The sequence below is a fragment of the Corylus avellana genome, chromosome ca7, assembly GCF_901000735.1.
Source record: "Corylus avellana chromosome ca7, CavTom2PMs-1.0".
NCBI lineage: Eukaryota > Viridiplantae > Streptophyta > Magnoliopsida > Fagales > Betulaceae > Corylus > Corylus avellana.
The window spans coordinates 23024746-23032239 of record NC_081547.1 but is presented as its reverse complement, the minus strand read 5'-3'; positions in this window follow the sequence as shown (position 1 = coordinate 23032239).

Below are 7494 nucleotides of genomic sequence, written 5' to 3'. Positions count from 1 at the left end.
GGTGGTCGAGCCACCCCCAATTTTTTTCCGTTTCTTTTTTTTTTTAATTTAAAAAAAAATATATACATTTTTTAAAATTTTTTTAAAAATTAAATATGTGCCACGTGTCGACGTCTGATTGGTCCACGTGTCAATCATAACGGTCAACTAACAGATGGACTAACTTGGTCACTTATCAAAACCACAGGGACCTCCTGTGATAAAAATGAAACCCCCAGGGGGGAAAAAATAAAGTTGGGAAACCCTAGGGGGTTTTGGAGTATTTAACCCTTATTTTTAATGTGTTCACCGAGAGAACGGAGAGAAAGATTCGAACTAGTGATTTTTGCTTTATAAGGTGTAATTCACTGCCGATTGAGCTATTCCTTAGAGATGGATGTGTTGTTAAGGAAGGGACATCAAACTATAATTATGATGTATTGTGAACCATAGCTAATCTTAGGTCCATATATGTTACATCCCCACCAAGCCCACAGAATGAATATGGTCAAGGCGCCAGCAAGGCGGACAACTCTTTCACGACTCAATTGTGGTTGTGGGGCTATCTTTTACAAGTGGGAAATATATATATATATGAATGACGTACATGTTATTATATGATGAACGACGTGTGCTGCGCTAAAAAGTGTGTAAACCCAAATGCGGGTTATCGTTAATAATAAATTTTTTGTAAGTACGACGACGATCCTTAGGGAGTGAAAAAACTCTGAAGTAAACTTCTTATTATTGTGTAGAAAATATATATATATATATATATATATATAGTTGGTTTTGATTTTCCACCAAAGAGTGGAGCTATGGCGTGATTAAATTAAAATTAAATTAAGAAACTAAACAAAATAAATTGGCGTTATGAGAAACACTAAGGCTTAGAGTTAGAGATCCACTTAGGGCCCGTTTGGGTGTACCATTTTAATAAGTGCGGTTTTAAAAATTGCGTTTTTTAAAAATTATATTTTTAAAATCCCACACACGTTTGGTAAAACATGCTAAAAAGTATTTTTTTTTATCAATTGAGTGTTTGAATAACATTAGCATATAATTGCGATTTCATGGCCAAATTACCAATAAGGACATTTCTTTATAACAATAAAATAACTAACATTGTCTATAAGCCTCCACTTTTAACACTTTTACAAGCAAAAGTATGACTTCCAATTTGACATTAACTTTGAGTTTTCTACTTAAGCAATTATATATTGCTATATTACTTGTTTCTATATGCTTTTTTTGTTTTTGTGTTTTTTTTTTTCTTGAAACATATTCCAAGCAGACATATAATAAAAAATAGAAGAATAATCTATCAAATTAAACTAATAATGTTTATCAAATTTAACTATTACATTATTCACCAATAATTTAAATTAATACTTGATAAATCACCAAAAAAGAAAAAAAAAAAACTGAAACCACATTAAAAATTAGCCTAAAACATAAATAATAAATCACTGTTTACAGCCCACAACTTTGTAAGGGATTCGGAAGTGTATATATATATTACAGATCCGATGTAAAAAAAAAAAAAAAATACAACAGATCCGTTACAGTGCGCAGTGACAATCACTGCACTGTGCCCACAGCGCAGTGCAAACTGATTGCACTGTGCAGTGATGAATCACTGCGCACAGCCCAGAAGTGATCCGTCACTGTTCACAGTGCACAAAAATGAAAATCTACTTAAAAAAAAAAAAAAAGACAATTTTTATTCATAAAACTACTTCAAACGATTCAAACTACAAAAGCGTATATACAATAGATAGAAAACACAAAACCACAAAAAACAATATCCGCCTTAACACCAAACGGTTGAGAGGCTTACAAAAGTAAAAGAATTCTATAGGATGAGATACTTACTTGATGGAGTGGTAGAGAGAGGATGAACAGCAGCTACACAAGAAACAGGGGTAGAAAGAGGACGAAGGGGCGGAGAGACGATGAAGGAAAAGAAGAAAAACGAAAGGGTTTTATTTTAGGTGCGTATTCTTGTAATTTTTTTCATTCTCGCTAAAAAATAGGTAAATATTGCGCCAAATTTTTGTTTAAGCGAAATCGTGATTTTTGTTTAAATTCGCATTTTTTCAAATAAGTACCATATAGTCAGCTTATTAAAATCACGATTTTCAATTTTGCGTTTTTAAAGTTGCAATTCCAAACACTTCAAAAATTACGATTTTGTTTAAAAATGCAGCTTATTTTTCTAAAATCAAACTCCCAAACAGACTTTTAGCATTATATTATGTATTTATGAAATATAATTAACTCAAAAAACGAGCAAAATCAAGGAAAAGGGAAAAACCCCTCTTTCCTTACAATGCTACTGATGCAAGGAGGAATAGAATACCACCTCTTATCAATGACATGGGTTCTAACAGCTATAGCTAGTAGAGAATAACTTCCGTTCGGTTGCGGCAAAAAACCCCCATTTTCTGCCCACCAATGTAAATGTGACACCTCAGCATGGAACAAGTTAAGAAAATAAAACCAAAACACCAGATTATTTCTTCATTCTCCACACCTCAGACGCACAGCACCCTTCACAACCATGACCGCCCGCCGCCGCCTGGTCCCACCGGTACTGCCCATCTCAAATTGCGCCGCCGCCACGCAGTCCCGGCCATCACTGCTCAGATCTACCGAGAAGAGAGAGAGATGGAGAGAGACTGAGAGAGAGAGGGAGAGAAAACCCACACAAAGCCGAGAAGGGCGGCGCTGGGGTGGTCGGGGAGCCACCCCGTGGACTGGGGGTGGCCTGCGCGGCCAACCCGTGGCCTGGGGAGCCACCCTGGGCGGGTATCTCTAGCCCTCTCTCTGTCTCTCTCCGGTTGCTCTGACCATGGGGTGGCCCGCGCCACCCCAAAATGTTGTTGGGGGTGGCCGGTGTGCCACCCCAGCAAGATCTGGTGTGGCGCGGGCCACCCCAACAGGATCTGAGTTGGCGCGGGCCACCCTCGCCACCACAGGGGGGCAGCTCGCGGGCCACCCCAGGGCCTATGGGGTGGCTCGCGCGGCCACCCCCACCACCAAGGGGGTGGCCCGCGGTCTCTGGGGTGGCCTCGCGCCACCCCCAGCGGTGGCTGGGGTGGCCACGAGGCAGCCCAGACAAATCTGGGGTGGCTCCCGCTGCCACCCATGGCTACTGGGGGTGGCCGGTGAGCCCCCCCTTGTTGGGTGGTTGCTTCTCCTGACTTGGGACTTCAATTTTTTTTATTTTTTTAAAAAGATTAATAATATTTTAAATTAATAATCAGATGTAGTTGTGTTTATTTTGTAAACTTAAGTTTGATAGGATTGGGTTAGGTGGCAACTTCTTATTGGTGGCAAAAACCTCCTCCTTTTTGCCATGACCGAACAACAGCTGCTCTCTAGCTAGTAACCTAGTTCATGGGCAGCCACATTTACTGTCCTCCTCACATGGGTAAAACTTGAGTCACCTAAGCCAAGTAAGCTAGCTTTAATATCTTCCACAAAGTGCCATGCCCACTATTGCAAGGACTGTTGGAGTTAACAGCACTGACCACACTACTTTCAAATCAAATTGAATAAGCATTTGATATAAACGAAAATCATTACAAATCAAAATAAATTTTGTTCTCATGAAACTAAAGTTATCCTCCACTCATGTCTATCAAAATAATTTTCATTGTCAAAGTGCTAAACATTAACAAAATTAACAAAATTAAATTAAAGCATAGAGAAGTTATGCAATGTCTTTGTAGGAGGAAGAAAAAATAAAGAAAAGCTAAATAAAATCCTCTTATATGTTCCCGCTAGCTCCCTCTCCAAGAGAAAAATAACCCATCTTCTTTCTCATTCTCATAATCCTCTCTCAACTAAGTTTAGTCTTTCTTTTTTTGAATTCATAATTAAATTTGTACAACCTATGCGGGAGCCCTACATATTTAATAATAGATAGTTGAGAGTTCTTCAAATCTCCACGTCATTGGTCTTAATTCTGTTTTTCTTTTACGTCCTACATATTTAATGATATGATAGAGAGTTGAGAGTTCTTCAAGCCTCCACGTCATTGGTTTTCTACTTTCCTTTTCGACTTTTGTTGACTTGTCGTTACTGTGGTTGTTGGCCCACATTACCATTTCTTTCCTCTTGGTTGGCCCACATCTTCTGCTCTTATTTGAATGTGGGCCCACGTTGTCAGTCGATTTTGCTCTTGGGCTTTGGGAAACTCTTGTTTAGTTGTTGCTCTTCACTCTTCGTTTCGTTTCTTTTCACCACAAAAAGTAGAATTTTGTTTGACAGGGTGTTTTTGACATGTTAAGTAGTCTAATAGATTACTAAATTTTATTGACCTATCAGTATTAATGTGTGTCGATTGTAAAAAATATGAGTGTCAAAAATGGAGATTTTCTGACATATCACTGTTTGACACGTCAATAAATTTATTAATGTGTCAAAAAGTGGCACGTCAAAAAAAAATTTTGACGTGTCAATTTTGACATCAATAAATTGTTGACGTGTCAGAAATTGACACTCCAATAAATTATTGACGTGTCAGAAATTGACGTATCAATAAATTATTGATGTGCCAGAAATTGACACGTGAATAAATTTGTTGATGTCACAATTTCGAATCGTCACTAAAGTTTAAAAATTATTAAAAATATATATATTTTTTTTAAAAAAAATATTTTTCAACATCATTTCTTTCTCTCTCTCTCTCTCTCTCCCTTCCTTCGTTTCTCCAGCACGCCATTCTCTCCTTTTCTCACTCTCTCTCTCTCTTCTTTTCTCCATTTTCAAAAATCCAAATCTAAAAAATCAAAAAATCAACCTAAAAAATCAAAAGCCCAAACGTGAAACCCAAAAAATCTTCTTATCTCCTCTTCTTCTTCTTCTCTCCTTTTTTTTTTTTTTTTCCTTCTGCTTCTCTTCTTCTGGTTTTCTTCTGCTGCTTCTTTTCTTCTTCTCTTCTCCTTTTCTTTTTCTTCTTCGCATCTGAGAGAAGAGGGAGTTGGCCAAGGGTATTGCATGGGCGTGCAGAGAGAAGAGGGAGATTGAGAGAGGAGAGAGAGAGTATGGGGAAATAAAAGAAGAGGAAAATAATAACTAATAAGAAGATGGAAAAAGTTGAATGAAGAGAGATATCCCACTTATTTTTTTAGTAACGTGCCAGCATTTGATACGTCAAAAAAATTTTGACGTGTCACATGTAACATGTTAAGAAATTTTTTTTTTTTTTATGTGTTACATTTGACACGTCAAGAATTTTTTTACGTGTCAAGAAAAATTTTTATTTGACGTGCTACATGTGACACAGCAAAAGCAAAAGAGTTTTATAGGATGAGAAGAGAAGAAGATATTAAAGCTTCACCAAACGGTTGAGAGGCTTACAAAAGTAAAAGAGTTCTATAGGATGAGATACTTACTAGATGGAGGGGTAGAGAGAGGATGAACAGCAGCTACACGAGAAACAGGGGTGGAAAGAGGATGAAGGTGCAGTGAGACGATGAAGAAAAAGAAGAAAAACGAAGGGTTTAATTTTAGGTGGGTATTCTTGTAATTTTTTTCATTCCCGCTCAAAAAGAGGTAAATATTGCGTCAAATTTTTGTTTAAGCGAAATCGTGATTTTTGTTTAAATTTGCACTTTTTCAAATAAGCATACTCTAATCCGCTTATTGAAATTGCAAATTTTTTCATGATTTTAAAATTTGTGTTTTTAAAAAATCGGCTGTGACCACGCTTAATGAAGTAGAGGTCACTAGTTCGAATCCACCTACTCTCTCTTGTACGGACATGTTAAAAAAAAAAAAATCGCAATTCCAAACACTCCAAAAATTGCGATTTGGTTTAAAAACACAGATTATTTTTCTGAAATCACACTCCCAAACAGACTTTTAGCAATATATTATGTATTTATGAAATATAATTAACTCAATTAGGTAGAAAATCTATTCTCTTAATCGGAAGATAAAGCAATAAAGCATTCATATAAAAAGTAAAATAAATTGAATATGATTTCATTAAGAATTTGATTTTGGTAACATGACACAAGATAAATTAAGCATTTATTATTGTTGAGAATAAGGTTGTATATTGAATCACAAAATATAATGTACAGACGAGGCCTATATATAGGCGAATAATACAGACCTAGTAGAATAAGGAAAGGTAAACCTAGTAACCCTAGAATACCAAAGAAGGTAAATAATAATAATATAATATTATCTAACAGCCCCCCACAAGCTCAAGGTGGAGTGCGAGAGACCAACTTGAGGTTGGACACAAGATCACGAAAACGTCCTAGAGGATGCGACTTTGTAAAGATGTCTGCGAGCTGATCACGGGACGTCACCGAATGAAGTTGTAGTGAGCCCTGAAGAAGATGATGACGAACAAAATGACAATCAATCTCAATATGTTTTGTCCGTTCATGAAAAACATCATTATGAGCAATCTTAATAGCACTCTTGTTGTCACAGTATACAGGAGTAGCAGAAGAAAGAGAGACACCCATATCTTGTAACAACCATCGCAACCAAAGAAGCTCCGTGGTAGTGTCAGCTAGAGCACGATATTCTGCCTCTGTGCTAGATCGAGCAACAACAGTCTGTTTCTTACTTCGCCAAGAAATAAACGAGGTGCCAAGTAGAAAACAATAACCAGTGGTAGAGCGACGATCTGTTGGATCACCTGCCCAATCAGCATCAGTATAAGCATGCAGCTGTATAGGAGACTGAGAGGGGAAATAAAGCCCATGAAATAATGTCCCCTTCAGATACCGAAGAATGCGTAGAACAGCTGAGAAATGAGTGGAGCGAGGAGCAGCCATAAATTGACTCACCTGATGGACAGCATACAAGATATCAAGTCGAGTGACAGTAAGGTAGACAAGATTGCCAACTAAATGCCGATATAAGGTAAAATCATGAAGAGGCTCGCCATCATGAGGAGTGAGATGAGTATTAAGCTCAGTCGGTGTATCGACAATCATACTGTCTGTAAGATTGGCCTGAGAAAGTAGATTAGATATATACTTGGCCTGTGTTAAATAATAACCATCTGAAGAAGATGAGATCTCAAGACCAAGAAAATAGCTGAGAGGGCCAAGATCTTTCATCTCAAAGTGTTGACTAAGAAACTGTTTAAGTTCCTGAATACCAGTCATATCATCCCAGTGATAATCATGTCATCAACATATAGTAGAAGAAGTATGGTACCCCGGTCTGTGCGGCAAATAAACAAGGCAGAATCATAAGAACTGATGGAGTAGCCAAGGCGAGAGATAGTGGCGCTAAATTTAGCAAACCATGCTCGAGGTGCTTGCTTAAGCCCATAGAGTGCTCGACGAAGACGACAAACCTTGTTTGTAGGATGAGATAATCTAGGAGGTGGCTGCATATAAACTTCTTCACTTAAATCACCATTAAGGAAGGCATTTTTGCCATCCATTTGACAAAGTGACCAATGCCGAGAGGCTGCAACAGCCAACAGAGCACGCACAGAAGAGAGGCGAGCAACTGGAGCAAAAGTCTCCT